At 42.7% G+C, this 23,267-nt stretch overlaps 2 long non-coding RNA genes across 2 annotated transcripts in view; both read left to right on the top strand.

Annotated features, from left to right (window-relative positions):
* The window catches only part of LOC147202374 (uncharacterized), a 64,866-nt gene that overhangs the window by 33,770 nt on the left and 7,829 nt on the right, over positions 1-23,267 (top strand). Inside the window, exon 4 of the long non-coding RNA XR_015101490.1 lies at positions 12,922-13,116. This is a non-coding gene — a long non-coding RNA (uncharacterized LOC147202374). The remainder of the gene's footprint in view (positions 1-12,921; positions 13,117-23,267) is intronic.
* LOC147202375 (uncharacterized) lies at positions 20,520-22,373 on the top strand. The gene is made up of 2 exons (XR_015101494.1): positions 20,520-20,696; positions 21,113-22,373. It is a non-coding gene; the product is annotated as an uncharacterized LOC147202375 (long non-coding RNA).

The raw sequence follows: 23,267 nt of genomic DNA, 5'->3' as shown, positions 1-23,267 counted from the left end.
GAGCTTTCCATTCCCTTTCAATAGATGAAGCCGTCTGGTTTCCCAACAGACGAGCAAATCTGTGTTTGTTGCTTCAGCTTCTGTGTTTCTCCGCATCTCCCTCCAATTTGCCATCAGCTCTGGGCAAACACAACAAAGTGTGGCAGGGACCAAAATATTAGTGACGAGGAAAGCACATTGTGACAGGCGGAAGGGGCCCTTTTGTGAAAATGCATTAGAAATCGCAGTCACCTCGGCGGCTAAGTGGTTGTTTTGTACGCGGGCACAAAGAGTCCCGCTGTGTCGCTGATCCCGCAGCATCTCGCGCAGGGGCCAGAGTGTCGCCGCAGTGTGCGAGCGCCACACTCTGTCACCTTGCCTCCCTGGCAAGCCGCCTATCAAAATGCAGCAGCCCACGCTTCCTGGTGTGATGGAATTCTGCCTGCTTCTCCCTTTTCTACGCTTTATTTTCATATTTCCCCTCTTTAAAAAAAAAAAAAAACAGCAGCATCATGGGCTGTGATTTATTTATTTATTCCCCCCCCTCCCCCACCCAAGATGCAAACCTCCTAAACACCTTGGTGGTTCTTGGTTCCAATGGATTAAGAGTCATTAGAACATGTGGTCTTTTGTGCATTGAGCTCATTTCTGCCTCGCACACATCAAAACCTAATAGGATTTACAGACCAACAAATGCAAATTATAAATTGTTTGCCTGTCAAGTGTTGATTAGCGCAAGACAATTAAATAGAATTGACTATCGTAGAGTCCGTGAGAGTCGCAAACACGTGGACAAACTCTTCAAATGTGTCCTCGCATGCAAGCACGGGTGTCCCATTTGTCAATGAAAGCGGCGCCAAGTTATGAATTAAAGTTGATTATTTTAAAAATATATCTCCAGACTTGTGCAAATGGCTTCCAACTTGCGGCTTATATTAAATCACATATTGTTTTGACAAGACGTGTACATCTTAAAGTCCTCGAATTTGCTCTTTTGTGTTTTGGAGGACTTGTTGCTCTGCGATGGTTTGTTTGGGGGCGGCCCGGTGATCGAGTGGTTAGCGCATCGACCTCACAGTGCAGAGGTACCGGGTTCGATTCCAGCTCCGGTCTTCCTGTGTGGAGTTTGCATGTTCTCCCCATGCCCCCACGTGGGTTTTCTCCGGGTACTCCAGTTTCCTCCCACAATCCAAAAACATGCATGGCACGCTGATTGAAGACTCTAAATTGTCCCGAAGTGTGAGTGTGAGCGTGTATGGTTGTTCGTCTCTGTGTGCTCTGCGATTGGCTGGCAACTGGTTCAGGGTGCACCCCGCCTAAGGCCCGAACACGGCTGGGATAGGCTGCAGCACGCCCCGTGAGGATAAAGCGGTTCAGAAAATGGATGGATGGATGGATGGGTTTTTTGGGAAAGTCCAGCAAACACTTTTTTGTAGAATCATGCCATTTTTCAAAACTGGAAACTTCTGAGCCATATTTCGGTTAGGCTGTAGCCAGTCCATAGACCTTTTGTGGGGGGGGGGGGACACATTGCATATTGTTTTCGGTACTTGTGTTACTTGCTAAATGTTTGGCTTTCAGGTTTCTTCCTTTCTGTGGTTCGTTTTGATGGACTTTATTTTAACTTGATCTGAAACAAGGATCTAAGGACAGTGGATGTAATGCACTGTTCAGTGTTCAAGCTTTAAAGTAAATTGACTTAAAGTCAGGCATTGTGCAACGTCTAAAGTCTCCTTGATCATGGCCTTTACTCAGGCACTCCGGATAATAGCATCAGCTGCAATGCCTAAAATATAAAAGACAATTTGTCTCTGATGATTCCATTAATTTCTAAGTGCATGGGATTAAATTGAATCACGTTCCTGGACTTCAAGACAGGTGCTGGTTTTACTGTAAATGGACCCTGAAGGCAATAATGCCATTACTGGCTGATTCTGCAGGGACAAAATAGTGTTTGCCTTCGACCCCGCTTCGGGCCCACACGACCTCAAAAAAATAAAAAAAAGGACACGCTCATGTTGCTGTCCTTGACCCATCATATGTTTTATTCCTGGATGCTCCATCAAAGACAATAAACAGGGCACATTGAGGACACCCAGGGATCCATTTCCTGTCAGTGCGCCAGTGACACTGACTGGAAGACTCTCTCTCTTTAGAGTGAATCTATAACTATTTTTATCTCACTGGTTTTTCATTTTGTGTGATGTCTTGGAACCTAATTCTGCATAAGTGTGAACCAAGGTAGTGATGAGCTGGACATAGAATTTTAAAATGTGACTATTCTAGTCATTTGCACTGGACAAAGCACACACACACACACACATCTGTAAACTATGGAAAGTTCCGTCAAGGTTCAACTCATCATCTTGGTGGTTGTTGCTGATGTTTCCCTTTTTGAATCTAAATTTGTGGGCAATCTAATTTACAATGTGCGATGGATCAAGTGTACCGGTAATTCCATACAACAACATGGTGTCCCACAGGGAAACTAAAAGAGCTTGTCTGAGAAGGGAGCATTTGTTATTGTGTTTTCCAAAAATAATTCTTTTAGTCAGTGGTATCTTGACTTACAAGTTTTTGTTCTGTGACCAAGTTTGTCAGTAAATCCACTTTGAATCTATTTTTGCCATTTGAATTCATTGACCTCCCCCTAAAATGAACACCCTCTGCAAGTGAGCATCTGTGCATGAGTCGTGGCCTCCAGCAGCTCCTTGCAAGTGTACTCATTTTGTATTTGTGTGTCTGTGTCTGTCCTTTTCAGTAAATATCTAAAAGTGCATTGGTGACTGGCTCTCCTTGTCCACAAAAAATAATTATCGTTATAACTCACAGCTTTTTGCGACATAGCAGGGCTTTCCGCAAAAGAAAAGGAAATAAGGTCCACAAAAAAAAAAAAAAACACCACTGTGTCGTCCGAAGGGACGCTGCAGTATTCTCCTTTTTTTCTGATCACGATAAGACCTGTGCAAGGCTCAAACTCATCTGCAGTTGGAAATTAGGGGATGTGCAACCAAGATTAAAAAATAAAAAATTAATGAGCTTAGTGGTTGCATGCCATCACCACATGCATTATAATTGCGCTCCCGCACGTGAATGATAGATGATCATCATACTTTCTGTTTTCACAGCATTGGACTTTTGTTTATGCTGAAGTGTATTCCAAGAGAATTCCAGTGCTTTTTTTTTTCTCAAGCATGCTCTTCCATGGCAACACACACCTGAAGGCAGCCCCAGGCACTGCTTGCATAATTAGCTGTTGCCTCAAGGACAGAACCATCTTACAACTGATAACATTTGGCCCGCTTCTGAAGTATTCTGCTCTCATGCTGTTTCCAGTTTATATTTGGGAGATAAATTCAAAAAATAAATATAAAATCCAGGGACTCTTACTTTTTGTCCGCTTTAAACTGGATACACATACTGACATTCAGGCTGAATTTGATTATTTCCCCATCATCAAAGTCAGAAAAGTCTCGATTTTCAAATGTGTCTAAAATATAATCCTGACCAATTATGCGGCATGATGATTCTAACTTTCCAAACCAATCCGCTCAGAGCTGACAATCGTAAATGTTACGGCAAGGTTCTCGGGAACATCCACAATAAACAAACAAAATGTCAAGAAGCCAATAATGCGAAGCCAAAGATCAAGCGCAATAAGAAAAAATAAAAACATTTCCAAACTACAATCTATGACTAATGAGAGCAACTATAGGGAGTATGGAGAAGGTCAAGAAAACAACACTTGAAGCACTTCAGCGAGCAAGGTCAATAAACCGACAAGAGATCAGACAGCTTGGCAGTCCTTAAATACACTCCTCTACAACGAAATCATGTTTGCAGCGAGAAATTTTTCGCAACAGGGGGGTTTTCACTGTAGCAAAGTTGATCTCAGATGTAAACACACGCACACACAAACGTATGTGTACTCTATTTTTATTCCAATACTGCATAAGTATGAGCATACACTTATTTGACACTTCATATAGTCAGTGTAGAAAGAAAAAAAGGGAAAGAAATTGCGACATTAACGATCAGCATTCACTTTCGCTTACATCAATTTTTTGGATAATGTGTTTTATTTTGCTTCCTCCATCTTTCATTTTGATCCCTTTTATCCTCTCTTCCAGCGTCAGAGCTCTTCTTGTCTTTGCTGCTTGACATCCAAAGGTCCGTTTTGTAGCCATTTTAGCAATGCAACGTTCTTGCTGCGAACGAAGCAGTAGAGGTCGCTGTTGGATTAGACTTCATTGTAGTGAATCTCGTCGCGAGGCAAGAGCAGAGAAAAAGATTTCGTATAACGCAACAGGGGGTTTTTTTTCATTGTATGGGGGCAGGAGAGTGGGAATGGTGTTAATGCATGAAGATATTTTCACACTATGGGGGTATTTTCGCCCATGTATATTTTGTTGTAGAGGAGTTTCACTGTACATGGCAGGCTTGATTGGTGAACGCGGAACAGGTGTGCCTGCTGGAGGGTCCTTCCCTCCGGCTGGCGCTGAAAACAAAACAGACATGACAGAAGCAAGTTATGTTTAGTTTGTTTATATGGGTTTAGTTCAAAAGCAATATCGGCATCAACCAAATCTCTCTGAAACTTCGTAGCCCTTTCACATATTATTGCTTCGTTAATATCACCAGTGATCATTTATCCACAATTATTGCCTTTTTTTTCTCAAGACTCGTACAGACGGTAGATTTTGCCAACCCAAACTGCAGACCAAGATGAGAAACATGAATGACACTCATCTTTCTCCTTCTTTTTTTTCTCACCAGTAAGAAAATTACGTTATTCACGTTCCAGTTTCTTTAGAGCCATACCAAGGACTCACAACAAAAAGGAAGACATTTGTTAAATATGTGACGAAGAACAGTGACTGAACAACTGAGCATTTCGCATGCATGCGGTGGCTGTCCACGAACTGAAGCCATATTTGTTTGGAACTCTTGAATCCATTTGTTTGCGAACAGTCTCATTCATTACCCAGGCCATGCAGTCTATTTTTGGAAGGCCTTTTTTTTTTGCCTTCAGTTGTTGCTTGTCCTATCCTGCCAGTGCCTTTGACACTTAGTAATCCGCCGAATCTGTCCTGACCCCTGCTATGTATTGATTACGGAGGAATCGAGTCTTCCTATTTTCCTAAACTTGACTATTCTCTGGAGGCGCACGTGTCTTGAACAGATCTCCTTATGGCTTCCCGAGGGATAGCTAAGCAGTTAGAAATGGACTGCCTGTTGTCCTACCATCTGGCAAGCACACTTCATACAGAGTGTAGGTATGAATTTATTTACCCACTCGCACACGGGCAGACATTCCAACACAAACCAAGCCACAAGAATGCCCATAGAGACTCGCACGCGTGCACACAGACACATCGGCACGCTCTCCCGCTCGCCCTCAGCAGTCACGCCTTTCTGTAGGAATCTCCTCTGGGTTCTGCGTCCAAGGTGAGCGCGCTGGCTGGCAGCTCCTGAGGAGTTGCTCGGAACAGATAGCTGAGCGAAGCTATTAAAATACGGGCAGGAATTTCCCTTATCTTGCCCACGGAGGCAGCTTGCGCCGCTTTGTGCTATTATGGAGATAAAATGTGCGCGGCTCGGAATAAGTGGGAGGCAGTGGGGAGGAAGAGGTTGGGTAGGGAAGGCGTTAGAACGTCAGATTTATGGAGCTAGGGAAGCTTAAGGTTATTAAAATTGGAAGATTACTGGACTGCGAAATTGTTGAAGTTTTTACGGGAAGTTGGGGGATTTAACCCATATTTAATAGCATAGCATTAGGAAACCCGTGCTATACATTATTTCTAATTCAGTCTTACCCTTTCAGCTCTCTTGAAATGCTCTTTATTCCTTTTCTCTCTGACCAAATCAAGCTTCTCTGAGAGCTTCATTTAGAGGTGCGCAGTCATCACCCACTCATCCACTTACCCGGATCCAAGCTAACGGGCATGCTAGCTAACATTCTCGGTAGCAACTGCTGCTTATTTTATCTACTATGCTTCAAGGACTGATTCTATTCAGACATATTCAGAATCAAAATGGGGATTTAATCGAAGCATAAAATATTCAACAAAACAGTAAGCATTCAGGTTACGTAGCATTCCCTTTTTTTTTTGTTTTTTCAATCATTTGTATAGCTCTCGCTTCATCAAACTTTATCAGGCCAGCGCAGACGGGAAAGCTGATTTGATTTCATCTTCAAAAATAAAACTGTTCCACACAACTGTGTGTCACTAGTTTGACACAGTAATATTAAGTTGATCAAGCACTTACTTTTTTGTGCGCTGAACAAACAAAATAAAAAGTGTGCTGGGCAGCAAGATTGGACTAGTGTTTGGAATATCTGCCACAAAGTTCTTCGGTTCAGGGTTCAAATCTTGTTTTCTGTGAGTATATACCGAAAACCTGCATGCTCGATGAATTCAAGACTCTGAATTGCCGCTAACTGTGAATGGCTGTTTCTCTCCATGTTCCCTGTGATTGGCCGGCAACCAATCCAGAGTGGAGCCAGCCACACTCTAAAACTAAAATGAGAGAAAATTATGATAATCACGACAGACCTACTGTGATTTGATCTTACATGACTCCATTGCCAAAAAATAAATACATCTACAGGTATTTGGCTTCAACAAATTGATGCATGGCTGCCCTGAAGATATCGGTGAATTTGACATTTTGTATTCCTGAGAGTTGCTTCTCTTCCCTCTTCCTTTCACGTGCACATCAAACAGGTGAGAATTTATCTCCCCGCCGCCTGTACACACCAACACACATTACACAGCGCTACAATGTGCACTTTTCATCCCCCTGCAAAGCAATTAAAATGGATATATCACTCCAGATCCACAACAGCAATGGGATGTACGTTTTCAATGTGATCTATTTGAATCATGCCTATTTTAGATGTTTCACACAGTATCATATTTTACAATACAGAACATGTCTTGCATAAGTCAGTTCTTTGCAATGCTGCTTTTGATATTCCTCAACACGGGAGGCTGCGATCCTCCACGACACTTCATTTGAGACACAACAAACTAACAGCACGTATCCACGGCGTGGTGTCTGCGGATTCTTAAAAAGTCTTCCAGTGGATTTAATCCTTTGAAATCTGCAATTCAAACGTACGCTAGATGTTGAAAATAAGGAGCTTCTTGTATTGCCTTTGTTGTTCTTTGTCACATAGTGGCATAAATTGCATTTGTAAAGTGTTTAGCGTTTTAGCCTAACGGAGAGTGGAATGAGCGTACAATGCTTTTTAGGGAGGGGGTCGGGCGACAATTTAATAACTTAATATTTTCATGCTTAGCTACCAAAATACAATTGTCAAAACTAGCTAAAGAAAAGAACATATCAAGGAAGGTAAGTTTTTGATTTTGTACAAGACAGTGTATGGCAGCTTTACAGAATACTGTACATTCTACCGTATACAGTATCTGCCAAAATAAGTAGAAGCAGCAAGAATAGTCAGCATAATTGTTGCATGTAACAAATATTTACGCAGCATTACTAAATGCTGCTCCCCGCGAGCTAAATGCAGTTTAACAAAGATGTTGACCACTTTCTTTCTTTCTACTGCATGGGAAGTGGAGCACTCGCCCGTCCTGCAGTGTAGGTTAAGCTCCGTTTCGGCGACGGTGAGAATGTAAGCATGAAGGCACCCAGATAATATTCACAGCACTTCACTTTTTCCACATTCTATGTACCAACCTTTCAACAAAATAAATACAAACAGAATCACAACATGCTACAAAGAGGAATAGAAACAGCCCAAAGATAGGCGTTTCAACTCTAAGCATCATATACAAGTACAAAAAGACTTGAGGCATCAACAAAAGGCTGTGATTATGCAATGTCTTTGTTTCTTTATTATTTACAATACATTTGAAAACAAACATTTTGAATTTTGTCGTTATCGAGTGCTGTGTGTAGCATTCTAAGGAAAAATGCAATGGAAAAAAAACTAAAGAAAAAAATGTTTGAAATAGGGCCGTGCGTAACAAAACATGGAAAAAGCAAAGAGCTGTGACTACTTTCTGGGTTCGCCGATTGACTAGTGACCAGTTCAGGGCATCGTCTGCGTTTGCCCGAAGTCGACCCTAAAGAGGATTCGGCAGTAAAGAAAATGGATAGCTGGCTTGAGCCCCCATCACCCACTCGTAGTGGATGATAAATTTGATGGATGTGGCTTTAAAATGTCTTTTTAAAAAGTCTTTAATCTGGCTTCCTTGAAGCAGCAGATAGCTTGCAAAAAGTTGTGTGGATTTATGAATGCTAACTTCCTTCGCGGTCGCTAAAGGAAGACACGGTTCATATGGACTGTAAAAGTGACCTCTGTTTAGGAACATCCACAGGCTGATTTGTGCTTGAACTCTAAATTCTAAAACCAATCCATCCATCCATTTTCCGAACCGCTTAATCCTCACTAGGGTCGCGGGGGGTGCTGGAGCCCACCCCAGCCATCTTCGGGCAGTAGGCGGGGGACTCCCCGAACCGGTTGCCAGCCAATCGCAGGGCACACAGAGACAAACAACCATGCGCACTCACACCTAGGGACAATTTAGTGTGTTCAATCAGCCTGCCATGCATGTTTAGGAAAGTGGGAGGAGAAAACCCACACAGGCCCAGGGAGAACATGCAAACTCCACACAGGGAGGCCGGAGCTGGAATTGAACCCAGTACCTCTGCACTGTGAAGTGGACATGCCAACCACTGGACTACCGGGCCGCCTAAATTCTAAGATATGCAAGCCTTTTTGATTTTAAATATGAAATAAGCAGACAAAGTCAGACGGACTTCTCAAGGAAATTGTCCCTGTGATAAAAAGTCTTCACTGCAATTGTTTTGGGATTTGCGTCCCATGACAATAGGAAGACATCTGCTAGACAATTTGCAATATGGAATTACTTTATTTAATTACTCTGTAATCATGTTTTCGTAACATTTACGGCACTTCATTTTCAAACACACTTTTAAAATAGGACAAACACATTTAAACACGTATAATATATTGAAGGGCAGTCCGGTGGTCCAGTGGTTATCACGTTAACCTCAGTGGAGTTTGCATGTTCTCCCCGACCCTACGTGGGTTTTCTCCGGGTACTCCGGTTTCCTCCCACATTATAAAAAAAATGCATGGTAGGTTAATGGAACACTCTAAATTGTCCCTAGGTGTGAGTGTGAGCACGGATGGTTGTTTGTCTCTGTGTGCCCTGCGATTGGCTGGCAACCAGTTCAGGGTGTCCACTGCCTCCTGCCCGAAGACGGTTGGGATAGGCTCCAGCACTCCCTACGACCCTTGTGAGGATAAGCGGATCGGAAAGCTGGATGGATGGATAATATATTGAGAGTGCGAAGAGCAATGGATAAGACCAAATTGTTGTTCAAACTCTGTCACACCTAACAGCATGCTGAACCCTCTGCTCTGTCAAGCTAATTTTTGGCGCGGGCCACATTATGATTACCATTTCCCTTGGAGGGCCGTTATGACTGAAACTATATAAAGAAGTCAAGAATAATGTTTTATTTAATTATTGTCTCAGTAACTGTAATGAGGGGTTTGGTAACAAGAAAATGCAATATGTCACTGATTTATTACGAATGAAAATTTGAAATTTTGGGAGAGTTTTTGTCATCTTTGATTTGCTTTCGCGGGCTACTTACAATGATGTGGTGGGCCACATATGGACCCCGGGCCTTGAGTTTGACACCCGTGGCTTATAGAAAACAAATCTCATTTATTAAACTCGCAAATTTATCTTCTCACAATAAACTTGAATCATCATGTCCAAAATGTACATTATTGAATGAAACTGCAGCCATTGCTTTCCGTCGTCTTAAAAAGCAGGATTACAGTGGATAACTTCCAAACATTTTCAGCAAAATCTGTGGTGCGCCGGCATACAGAGCCAAGTCAACCAACAGCTGGTCACCCGCTTTGAAAGATCAGGAGACCTTGAGCATGTTTCACGCTTACTTTGTACTTGTATTCTGCTCATCCTCTTCTTCTCTTCACCTAATTTGCACAATTTCCCTCCATCCATCATGGAGTGCGGTGAGAAGCAGCACACACACCCCCAGCTGTGATCTGAGGCTTGTGGAACTTTTTCTCCGCCGGCCAGCAAACTTATTTGTCTGCATATATTTGGATGTTTATGCATCCTCATTGATGTGCCTGCGCTGGTGAAAATATTCCACACATGTCAATGACTGAATGTGTGGTTGCATTTTACAGAGTGGCAATAATAAATTAGTTCACCGTGGTCATCTACACTCTGTCATGTTGCTCATGGAAGCACTTGAATGGAATCCTTTTAATGGCTGTAATTGCAAAGAGTCAAGTGCGAGTTGACCAGCTAATTGTTTGGGGCACGTGCATCTGATAATTACACTGGTCAACAGCATATTTTAATCGGCAATGGCTTCATGTGTCCCTAAACGTAGTTTTCATGCTGATTTCGAAAATGTCTTTACTCTTTTTCTAGCGCATCGTTTTTTTGGAGATATTTTCTTTTCTTTTTTTTTGTTTTTAAGTTTGACTTGTAAAAGCTCACATCATACGTATTTTACTGTGCCTTCTAATTTATAGCTGTGATGTTTCAGAAAAAAAGAAACTACTTTAAAAAGACCAAATGCTGTTGCCTGAAGATCAGTCCGCTAACTTTATGCTAACAATGTCATGGGGAAAAAAAACATTGACATGCTAATGGTTACCATCAACAGTTGTGTTTTTGCAGCCCTTTAAACCATGAGGATATTTGAATATAAACAACAGATAACAATAATGACAGGCAAATATTATTTATTCCCTTATGAAAAATATCTTCAAGCAAGCACCTTTTTATGAGCATTTGCGAGTACACAACACGCTCAGGGAGGGTGGAAAAAACACAGTTTGAAACAAGCTCATGTTTAAGTCACATTTTTGCTTTCCGCTACTTGTAAATGAAGGTACCACTTTACATAAATTATTTTCTCAGGTTTTGTATATCTTTCTCTTTGCTTCATAAAAAGGGAACCATTTAAAATTTTTTTTTTTACACAAATGAGGAAGAACGCCAAACTGTATATATACAATATCATATACAAATACGTCTTGATGACCCCATTTTCCACATGAAAAAGAATCCTATTTGTGTAATCTAGTAGTTTTATCCGTCTTTATATTGGTACTAACTTGTCCAACTGTAAACTTTGGGTGTCCAGAACTTAAGTCCTCCCACTCTTTGGGATCCACCGAGGATGTCCCCTCATGGGACGCTACGCCCACACCTCCCGGTGGGGAGGGGGCGGCCGGGTGGAAGTGTGTCATATACAGTATATCTGGGAACATATGGAAGCATCCCGAGAGGGGAGTTGAAATGAACTCACGGCGTCTTCATAACAAATTGTTGATGATAATTAACTGAAAAGCAGAATACAATCATTATGGCTAACTAATGACTTTGGTAGGACACACAGGCAGGGAAGGCGCCCAGCGTACGCTCTGTGCTGGGAAGCTGCCTGCATGTCATTTATTTCCTGCAGTATCTGCTTCCAGCACACTCATGCGTAGCAGCCAACGGGCTCCTTCTGCTCCTTTATCATGCGCGCTGATATTCACGCAGTGGAGTGCAAAGGGAGTAAACACACACATACGCATGCGCGCGCGCGCAAAAAAGAAAACAATGAAAAGTGGGTTTTAAAATAAGAGTGTGGCGATTGCAGTTTAACCTCTCGGCTCCTCCGGAGAGCAACAGTGACTCTCCGGCGCCTCGCTTATATTGCCTAACGATAGCCATCTTGGTGTCGCCGCTGGCAGCTTCATTCAACATCAACACGCATTGGCAAACGTCTACCTCATTCACCGTGGATCAGGAGGCAATGATAAAAGGAATTTTGAGACTGCGAACACTGCTAACATCACGACTAGTATTACTGTTTAACAGTAGTAGCTGGAGGGCATCCACTCAATGATCCATCCATCCATTTTCCGATCCGCTTATCCTCACAAGGGTCGCGGAGGGTGCTGAAGCCTATCCCAGCTGTCTTCGGGCAGTAGGCAGGGGACACCCTCAACCGGTCGCCAGCCAATCGCAGGGCACACAGAGACGAACAACCATCCGAGCTCACACTCACACCGAGGGACAATCTGTAGTGTTCAATCAGTCTGCCATGCATTTTTTGGGAGAGTACCCGGAGAAAACTCACGCAGGCCCAGGGAGAACATGCAAACTCCGCACCGGGAGGCCGGAGCTGGAATGGAACCCAGTTCCTCTGCACTGTGAGGTCGACGCGCTAACCACTGGACCACCAGGGCCGCCTTCATTGATCTATGCCATCGTTTGTTTTGTGTGGGGGGTTTTTTTGCGGTTGCGGAGTTGTCCGATTTACCCCAGTGAGATAAGACCAGGATTTTTACGGGAAAAGAAAATTGGGGTGTTAAAAAAATAAATACACTTTTTTCCCCTCCAAACCATTTCAATGGTCACCAATCATATGCAGATTTTCGCTAGTCTCGGGCTGGCCCAGTCCCATCACTGGAATAGGTCCACTTTCCACATGAAGAATACAGAATTGTGCCATCAGAGAAAGAAACTCCACCTTTTGCCATTGCAGAAGTACGTGTAACATCATTCCGAAAAGGCCTATTTAGATGCTTTATTCCATTATGCATTGATTTGCTGATCAGAAATGGTAAAACCATGCCGCAGGTCTGTGCTCTTATACCTGTGTTGAATTCTAATTTGTTGAACGTAACCTAAAGTCATGTTTTAACAAAGAAGGGCGTGCTCAAGCGCAAAGCTGTAGTTTGCTCGAATTCTGGCGGTTAGGTCAATAGCTCCCTCTTGAGGTGGCAGTTTAGCGGCGCCCACCTGTCGCCACGGCGTCATCATTCAAGCCCACTTTTTACAACATCAATTCCTTGAAATCCTCTCACTTCTGCACCTCTGCCTCCACCCACAGCCCTCTCCAGCCCTCAATCCATCACTGTCCCGCTGATCAATAATCAATCTGCAGGGGCCGAGGCCAGTGGCCCGGTGCCATCCGTCTCCATCGGCGAACACGGGGGCGAGAGGCAGCGAGTGCGGGAGAAAGAGATGGGAGAGGAGGAGACAGAGTTCAATCCATCCCCAATACGTGGTCAAGTCTGCTCTGCTGGTATGGATCATCATTTGGAGAGGTGTAATTGCTGGTCAAAAGGGTGGCGGGGGGGGGGGGGGATTCTACAGGGGGGGTACACAGGCTGCATCAATAACGTTTCGACAGGCCATGCTGTCCCTTCATCCTAACCCCCGTCCAAGCTCCTGTATGACCCACTTTACCTCCTTTTCTTTCTCACCACCGTATTTGCCCCCCCCCTTTCAATTTCACGATCCACCCAGTAAAAAGGAGCATAATTGATTACTCCTCCTGTAAAGTTGGATTTGTGCTTCAGTTATACACTAGAAAAATGATCACCACTAAAGTAAAATGCCCCTGAAAGTCCATTCATCTATTTCATTTTCCATTATTGATTGTCCTTAACAGAGATGGGCACCCTACCTTGTTTTCCCCGTCCGTCCTCCATCCATTTAAAGTGCTTCTGTCCCAGTATTGCACAAAACCAAAATAGTTACGATGATAGAATAATAATAATAATAAAAACTTTACTTTTATACATTCTAGCCACCAGCATGGTGGGCCAGTACCGAGTGATACAACACAGCCAACTTTCTTAACCGGCTGGATTGATCATTCGTGAAGTGCAGGTCCGTAGGCACTTTATGTTCTCTGACTGAACACTAGGTGGCAGTCTTGTAAAAATATTGTTCAGATGAAATAGCCTGTTAAGAAAATAGCTTTAGGCTACAGTCTGGCTTTGTTATTTTGCCTCCTGACAACCTTCCCCCCCAAAAAATGGTTCCGCTGCTGGCTCACGAATGGACGTGTTACGTCTTTACTACGATACTCGCTTATGAAAACTAAATACTCTTTTTCTGTTTATCGAATATAGTCCACCTGCTTTCCATCACATTACAGTTTGCTTTTGGCTAGCTTTGAACATTTCGCATAGGAAACTCAGCCCTTCTTGCGTCGCTATTCCGTCTCGCTCTGGAAACTAGCTCCTGCTGCTACCTGTGCCAGCTGCCAGCCTCTCCAAACATGCAGCAGACCAGCGTATTATACATAGGAAAATCCCTCTGTAAGAGTTCAATTTGGGGGATGGGTATTACCGTTTATTCAAGTACTTAAGAAATTATGGTATACTGTAGTTATGAGAAGTATGGTATGACGCAAAAGGTGGTGGACGCAAAAAACATGGTGCATCTTGTGTTTATTCTGTTTTATGCCAGAGCAACAGAGATAGTGAAACATCACATCTGAATCGCCGCCGCAACTCTAATTGAATTCTTACGTGTTGAAGTTAAGAACACACAGGGAGTGGGTGTTGCAGGCGAAAAGTACTGTTCACGCTAAAGTGTCGGTCCCCTCGGAGCTGAGCAACATTCATCGTTTGACCTGCTCCAGGATGAACGTTCTCTCCCTCTTCCTGCGCCATCAAGCTGCACTAACTGCGCTGTTAACCTATCCCATGCACCATCTTCAATTAAAACAGCCCTTGGAAAGGAGCTGCTAATTTTAGACTCTGACTCATTCCACCCCGTGGAAGCGTGCGTTTGTGCGGATGCAACATACACACACTTTCAGTACCTTTCCATCACACTGATAAGCCCAACAATAAATGCAAGCAGATTTTTATTTTTTTAATTGTTCCCCGGTGAAGAGATTTTCCATTACGTGTGCGACATACAACATTGCGCGAGTATACAGAGTTTGAAGGAAGCCAAGTGACAGGAGTGGAGTAATTACATACATACTTTTCTGTGAGGAGTGGGAGCATCTATGAATCTCCTCAGGGCGAGAATTTCATCACACGCAAGACATTTGCGGAGCTGCTTATTGGAGTTTTCATGTTTTATGGCGTGTCATCAAACGTTGCCGCCATGATGAAAGCTCACATTTTTCACATTTAATGTTGCCCATCAGGCTTGTTTAAATGGTTCAAATTTGGTCACAATCAGACAAAATCTCGAGCAGGACAGCTGAAAATTGCCAAACGGAACTGATGAACAGTCGTTTATCGTCGGGGATGTTCCAGTCCCACCCACAATATGATTTAGAGGGACTATATTCAAAAAAGTGCCAGCCACTCACATGGCACACATAAACGAACAACTATCCGCGCTTACAATCACACCTAGGGACAATTTTGAGTGTTCCATTAACCTGCTGTGCATGTTTTGGAGGAAATAGGAGTACCCGGAGAAAAGCCACGCAGGCACGGGGAGAACATGCAAACTCCACACAGGAAGGCCGGAACCGCAATCGAAACCTGCACCTTTGCCCTTTGAGACCGGCATGCTAACCAGTCGACCATGCTTTGAATAAATTCAGTACACCATTTTTGTAGTGTAGCAGTTGCTGAACCGAGAAATTGGGGGACATTACTAATGCGAAAAGGCTGCAAAACCTCCTGTGTCTTTCTGGGTTTTTGGGTTCTTGTGTCTGTTCAGCATGAAGGTGCCAAACAATTTTCATGTTGTGAGGTGGAACTGGCTTTGGGGGGGGCTAAATTTTTCATTTTACTGTCACAGTGCCATTGTTGTCCATCAAGCATTAAAAAAAAAATTTAAATAAATGTTTGTATTTGGAAAAGACCTAAAAATGGCAATTAGAATAATAAAGAAGCAATTTCATAAGGGCATTCCAACTACAAAGACACTCGGTTGAAACGCAGACTTCTGCCAAGATGTAAAGATGGCGGTGTGTCTATCAACTCAATTACTGGAAAATATGTTCTTTTTATTCACACTGTGAGTGTACTATATATGCCACGTCCCAATGGCTTGTACTAAAACGCATGAAATGCCAAAGCAACCAACTAACAGGTGAAAACAACATATGCCGTCTTGACACTTGACACTGAATGGAAGTAAACGCCGTTGATTGTCACATTGATCAATGAGGGTGTCCATCAAAAGTGAGCTTTATTGTGTATGTAGAAATATATTGTACATATATTCAAAGTGCAAATCCATCATAGTAATACCAAATTACCCAAGCTTGACACTGTGTGATTTGACTCGCAAACTAGTGCCGCATGTCGCCACTGACTGCAGAAAGCATATTTTTCTTGTGTGTGTGTGCGTGCGTGCGTGTATCATTATTATATTTATGCCACAATGCTGAGTGCAAATAAAAAAGTTGGCAAATATTTGACCTGTAGGTCACTGCATGGTAATATGAACCTTAATCAACCCCCGCCCGCCACCCCAACGCAAGTGCCGGTACACTGAATATACATCCACTGTATGATATGTGAAATGCAAATGAGGGAGGTAGCACGCGTCGGAATCGTTCTGGCCTCCCCCGAAGCTCCCCGTTGCCAGTGTTCCTCATCAATGCTTTCTGCTGAAACATACAATTTGCAATATGCAGTTAATGAGTTGTTGAAGGCTGAGAATAAATCCCATTCTAGACATAATTGTGTGAAGGTTTCCTGAGGGAGAGCGTGTGTGTGTGTGCGTGGTTGTGAGTGAGTGAAGGCTCTTTAATCTTCATTTGATGACTCTTCCAGAGGAGGAAGGAGGCTAGAAGCGCTGAGAGATGAGGAAAAATGGCAGCAGACAAAGTTGAAGGAAGAGATGGTGGTGGCGTGAAAAGAGCTAAAGCAACAGAAAACAGCGTGGGCGGATAAACCGAAGACAGACCGAAGGGCGGAGTGGAGAGTGCGAGAAGGCTCTTGACCAAGAACAGTCGGGTTGACACCATGCCACCGTTTCACAGCACTTTTCCATTTGGAGTCAAGTGTTCCTCGACAAATGAACCCAAACATGTTTTCTTCATGGGCAACACAGTCAATGAGTGGTTAGCATCTCTCGGGGTGATAATAGTTTTGGATTTCTCATACACACACACACATCATCACGGTTGTATGCTCAAGGGAGTAGGAAGAAGTAAGTAACTTATCTAGTCCTACCCCTTATTTTGTAGCAATTTGATTTGATCATTTTTCAAAACAAAGAAGAAAAGAAAAATCTACATATCATCAAATGCTTTTACCCTTATGTATACTATACTATTCTATTTATACACCTTTTGGTTTGTATTTATATAGTTATTCTTTCTCCTTTTGTATTTCAATTTTCTGATATTCATTATAATTTTCATTTCTGTGATAAGTTGATCAAATCGAAAACAAGAACAAACGGTTGTCTTACTATATTTTATAAGTATTTCAAATGTATCTTTTTAATTCTGATTCATGTCGTTTTTTTGTACTAATCTTTTGAATTGGTTTTTGAACTCCTCCAACGATTTGCTCATTTTCAGGTCCGTTTCAAGCTTGTTCCACAGGTTGACACCTATTACTGATACACACCTATGTTTGATGTTTGTTCTTGTTCTGGATTTTTTGTATTGATTTGTACCCCTTAGATGATAACAGCTCTCTCTAATTTCAAAAAGCTGCTGGATATTTTGGCAGAGGAGATTGTTATGTACTTTATACATTAGTTGGGTAATCTTGAAGTCAACCAAGTCGTAGAATTTCATTGTGTTTAATTTGATGAATATTGGATTTGTGGGTTCTATATATTTAGACCTATTGATTATTCTGATTGCTTTTTTTTGTAGTTTTAAAACAGGGAGTGTGTTTGTTTTACAAGCCTTTCCCCATATTTCTACACAGTAGGTCATATATGGGAGTAATAATGAGTAATATAATGTATACAAGGAGCTCTTACTCAACACATCCTTCGTTTTGTGGAGTATCCCGATAGTTTTGGATATTTTTTTTATTATGTTATCTATGTGTGGCTTCCAGGATAGTTTTGTATCTATTACTAGTCCAAGAAACTTCATCAGTTTTTCTTTTTTTTTAATTCAGTCTGTTTTAAATGTTTTTAGAGCCGGTTTGTTTGTTTTTATCAGTTTAGATTTTGTCAAAAACGCTTAATTTTTACGAGTTTTACTATTAGTTTTAGTTTGTGTGTGTACAGTATACAGTATATACCTGTATATATATACATATATATACAGTATACATAGCGAGAGAGAGAGAGATATAGATATATATGTATATTTTATATATATATATATATATATACAGTATGTGTGTGTGTGTATGTATGTATTAAATGTGTGTTTATATGTGAATATACTGTATATAAAGGTGGACAACTGGTTATCACATCCTCACAGTGCAGAGGTCGTGGGTTCGATCCCGGCTCTGGCCTTCCTGTGTGGAGTTTGCATGTTCTCCCCCCGTGCCTGCGTGGGTTTTCTCCGGGCACTCCAGTTTCCTCCCACATTCCAAAAACATGCATGGCAAGTTAACTGAAAGCTTTAAATTGTCCGTAGGTGTGAGTGTGACCCCGAGCGGTTGTTCGTTTCAACATTTGTGATCGTGACGTAGCTCCGTGTGCCAATCAGCTGTCATGTCATAATCACAACGTGTACTGCATCAAATGATGCTTTTGCGCTGTACTATTTCTCCTCTTCCCCCGATGCTCATGACATAAATACAGAAAGCGTTGCCACAACAGCAAGTCATTACCAACATGCAGCAGCATGATTAGGAGCAGAATAAGGAGCACATTGGCAAGTTAATGTTATTCACTGTTGTTCTGCTTATGTTTAGTTTTTACTGAGCGCAAACAGTTGACTAGAAAGGAAATAAGTTTGTGGAAGTGCATATGAGGAGAACGGGAACGTGAATCATCTTTTTAGTGTTTGACTTTGTTCAGGCTCAATCGTGATGATTATTATTTGTCATGTTGTTGTTATTTTGGCACTGTTGTGAACCTGAACCGCGAATCTCGAACCGCGAATCTTGAGTCGCGAATCCTGAACCGCGTATCTTCAAATCTTGAATCCTGATTAAATAGACGATTCAGTCTATTTAACCCTTTCAGGGACAGCGGTTACTACGGTGGACAGTTTATCACGTTATCAGATTACAGGGTGCTGGACTACACTGTTTGTATAAAGAAGTGGATTCTTTCAGGAAAGCCCACACTGAAAAATCCCAAACTAGTATCACCCTGGTCAGGGAGAAGGAAAGTCTTGAAGGGGGTCCCTAGGATGGCAGGTGCCAACCGAACCCTCTTGGCCACGGTTGCTGAACTCCATTCAACACCTCCAAATAGAGAAATGTCTACAGACTTCCAAGATTTTGTAGAAAGTCTCCCCATGAGTGTACGCTGGCATGCATTACACACTGTAAGATTGCTGCACATGTACTTTATGTGCAGTGCCAACCGACGCTTGAGGAAATGAAGTGTGCTCACGCTGCGTGGGCACAGAGTGACGCGGATTATTCCATACGACTCATGTGAAGCATATACTGTCACAGCAGGGTTTTTTTTTTTTTAATGTTACTAAAATGTGAGAATGGAAGTGCCTTTTTGTTGACCTTGGCCAACTTTGCCTGAACAAAACAGAACTTGGCAATCACTGTGGCGATGATTCACATTGATGACTCGGAACTGTATTACCATATGATGGCGAGGGGCTGACAGCGAGGGGCTGATGATGGGTGGCGGTTAAACAGAGGACTGCTGAGGGGGAGGCTGGGGGAGGAAGCGTTTGGGTGAAGGGCACTCCAGGACCAGGATGATGAAGGGAGCCTTCGAAGGACAGATGGGAATGAGATTGGTGAATCAATACCATCCAAGGGTGTTTTGTTATTAACGCATACAGCGAGGAGCCCCCATTTAACACTCCACACTTGACTGCTCCCGCGCACACACACACACAGATTATTAATCAAAGGCACACTAAAGTAACTAATGCACATACAGGTGACCTTTATTGCACGTGCGACTTGACGACAACTAACCTTACTCTAACCTTTGACTTCACCCTCAAACGTCTTTATCTGCTGGCGTCCTTGAGAAGGCCAAACCATGAACTTTGGTGACTTAAGCAGGGCCAAATACAAAATAATTGGGCCAAATTTGAGCATTTCCCCACCGTCCATCCAAATTAATGATTGCATGTCTCTAAAAAAAGATCATTTATGATATCTCATGTTGAGGGTGTGTTAAGAGTCCCCCCCCCCTCCCCTCCTTGGTCTTCTCAGAAAACAGTCGAGCCACCTCCTTGTCTACTTCTCTCTCCGACTGTATTTCTTGCCAGTTGGGATGCCCTGTGGCACCATTGCTGCCCCTCACGGATCAATTTTGGTATGACAGACATGTTCTGGTTGAAAGTAGACTTGCAAGTCGGTGGCTGTGCGAGCTTGAACTGTGGCCTCCGCAAGACCTCTTGACTGTTTCCAAGCCATCATCGCCACTGTCTCCACTAGTGATGTGTCGGTCGCAAACGAGCCGGTACAAAGAATCGGCTCTTTGAAGTGAACGATGAGAGCCGGCTCTGTCATTTTCCCTCTCTCTCTCTCTCGCTCTCTCGCTCTCCCCCCCCCCCCCCCTCTCTATGTCACTATCTCTTTTTCACGTGTCTGAAGCAAGGTTTGGCAGTGGCTCAGCTGCCGTGCTCAGAGAGGTAGACCAGAAGAGGAAGGGGAGGGGCGACGGGCTTGGTAGGGACTGCATGGAGTGCACGCTGAGCACATGCGCCGTTGCATCTGCGCAGCCACAGACAGACTAAGGAATTGACTTTCCCAGTTCCAACTCGTCCAGAGGATCATAAACACAACGACAAAGACCAACATGGTGAGACAGCACCTGATCAAGGTACCCAGAGAGTTGTATTTTTTCGGTGGGACTGTACTTGTAAAGTTGAGAGCTACTTCAGTCGAAGGTTTGTCATTCCTATTGGTCACCAGTAGACGGCGCCCTTCCGTTTCCTAAAGACCTTGTCAACACCATCGACGACGGGCGCGAGCCTCTTGCGAGTTTGCGGTCTAATTTTACAATGATTCTTACTGCTGTTAGCTCACATTGCAAAGCGAAATCGGGTTGATTGTTTCCCCTTGCCAATGGCGAGCCCTCTGCTGGAGTTTGAGACCGAAATGTTTCTGACATGTTGACTGATACACAGTGAATACTTTGAGGGGGAAAAGTTATCGGGGCCCTCAGAAAGTCATCCGATGTTTCCTCCCCAATCTGAAACGAAGTTGGATTTCACCGCGAACCTATGGGTTTTGCAGGTTCTTCAGCCCCCGGCCCCGTTGGGACCAGCAGAGAGCACCCCGCAAGCATCCAGACGAGACTTGCGTCTCAACTATTCCAGCGGAGTTGCCCTGATCAACAAAGCATCTTGAAACAATGCAGAAAGTTGGCTTGCACATTTTGGTAGTGTGCGTAATGGGTGTTTTATTTGCACTTTATTCACGATCGCCAAGAACATCGGTGTCAAACATGCGGGCCGGAACCGTCCCGCAAGGAAGTTTGGTCAGTCCCACGGGATAATTTAAAAGTGAAAAAATGCATAAAAGACACGGAATGAATATTTTTAATAAAGTGCAATTCATGGAATATCCGCTAGGTAAAAACACACTGTTTTGATCAGAGGAAAAGGCAACATTGTTTTGATCAGAGAAGAAGACAACGGCAGCCTCAGTCTGTCACTGAGACAGACCCAGCACAGAATATATACAGAAAATATAGGAGCTGCTGGAAAGGCAGCCACTCACGCGGCGCCATTTTGAAGTCAAAATAACACAACACAACACATAGGACACAGACAGTCGTGCAATCTTCACCACTTTTCTGCATACACTTTGTTGTCTGAAGCAGTTATAGATGAAAGAGGAGAGGATCAAAGTGTCCTTTCACCAGTGGATCAGAGACGTCATGCTGAAAATGTGCACACGTCTGCTACAAGCTAAGTTTTGAAAGCAAACACGAAGCTGTAGCGTCCATTGACAAAAAGAGGCAGGAATTACATTTAGATTTTATATGCTTGTGTAAATGGTTTAAAAATGCCTTTCTTTATAAATCTCGTTTAATCTTAAAAGTGCATTACTATATTTTTCAAGATCAATTACTTGTTAATTTTTTGTGCCTTTGTACAGTCAGTGGGATCAGATGCAATGCATATAATGTCAAACCTCGGTTTTCATCCATAATCTGTTCCAGAAGGCTGTTCGAAAACCGAAACATGCTCTTTTTCAAATAAAAATGTTTCTTGAACACGTCTGCTCACAATGGAAAGCAACACGAGGAAGCGTGAGTTCCTCGTCTACCCGAGGAAGCGTGACTTCCTCGTGTAAGGAAGGCGAGAGGAGTCAAATGGTGCATTCAAGTGCACTCAGTTTGTTCGCGAACCGAAATTTGTTCTTCATTCGAGGCATAAAAACCTCAACATTTTTGGTCGAAAACTGAATTGGTCGAGAACCGAGACGTTCAAAGACTGAGGTTTGACCGAATGTGAATTATAAAAATAAATTGCACATTTGTCTAAGGAAATGGTGCTTCATGAAATGTTTTGTGAAAGATATGTACATTGAATTTCAACATTTTCCTAGTGTTCTTGTGCATCTTTAGACCAAAACAAAGGAAAGATATATTATTTTGGTTATTTATAGCAGATGTTTGGTATAACTTTTAATGGTCCGGCCCACTTGACATCTACCGAGGCCCTATGTGGCCCACAATGTAAAATGAGTTTGACACCAATGCTATACATGGTATTTTTTTTCGGGTTAAAACGCCTTACGATACATGGTCGTTTTTTTCAGCTAAAAACCTCTTACTATACATGGTCATTTTTTTTGTGTTAAAACGCCTTACGATACATGGTCGTTTTTTTCGGCTAAAAACGCCTTACGACACATGGTCATTTTTTTTACGGCTAAAAACGCCTTACTAAAATTTGGTCGTTTTTTTCGTCTAAAAACGCCTTACTATATATGGGCGTTTTTTTCAGCTAAAAACGCCTTACTGTACATAGTCGTTTTTTTCGGCTAAATTCGCCTTACTATACATGGTCATTTTTTTTGTGTTAAAACGCCTTACGATACATGGTCTATTTTTCGGCTAAAAACGCCTTACGACACATGGTCATTTTTTTTACGGCTAAAAACGCCTTACTATACATAGTCGTTTTTTTTCGGCTAAAAACGCCTTACTATACATGGTCTTTTTTTTTTGTGTTAAAACGCCTTACGATACATGGTGGTTTTTTTCGGCTAAAAATGCCTTACTATACATGGGCGTTTTTTTTCAGCTAAAAACGCCTTACTGTACATAGTCGTTTTTTTCGGCTAAAATTGCCTTACTATACATGGTCATTTTTTTTGTGTTAAAACGCCTTACGATACATGGTCTATTTTTCGGCTAAAAACGCCTTACGACACATGG

Source organism: Hippocampus guttulatus, chromosome 7 (assembly GCF_054856545.1).
Source record: "Hippocampus guttulatus isolate MCC_2025c chromosome 7, RoL_Hgut_1.0, whole genome shotgun sequence".
Classification (NCBI taxonomy): domain Eukaryota; kingdom Metazoa; phylum Chordata; class Actinopteri; order Syngnathiformes; family Syngnathidae; genus Hippocampus; species Hippocampus guttulatus.
The sequence above is the reverse complement of the archived record's forward strand: the minus strand, read 5'-3'. Positions and strand labels throughout refer to the sequence as shown.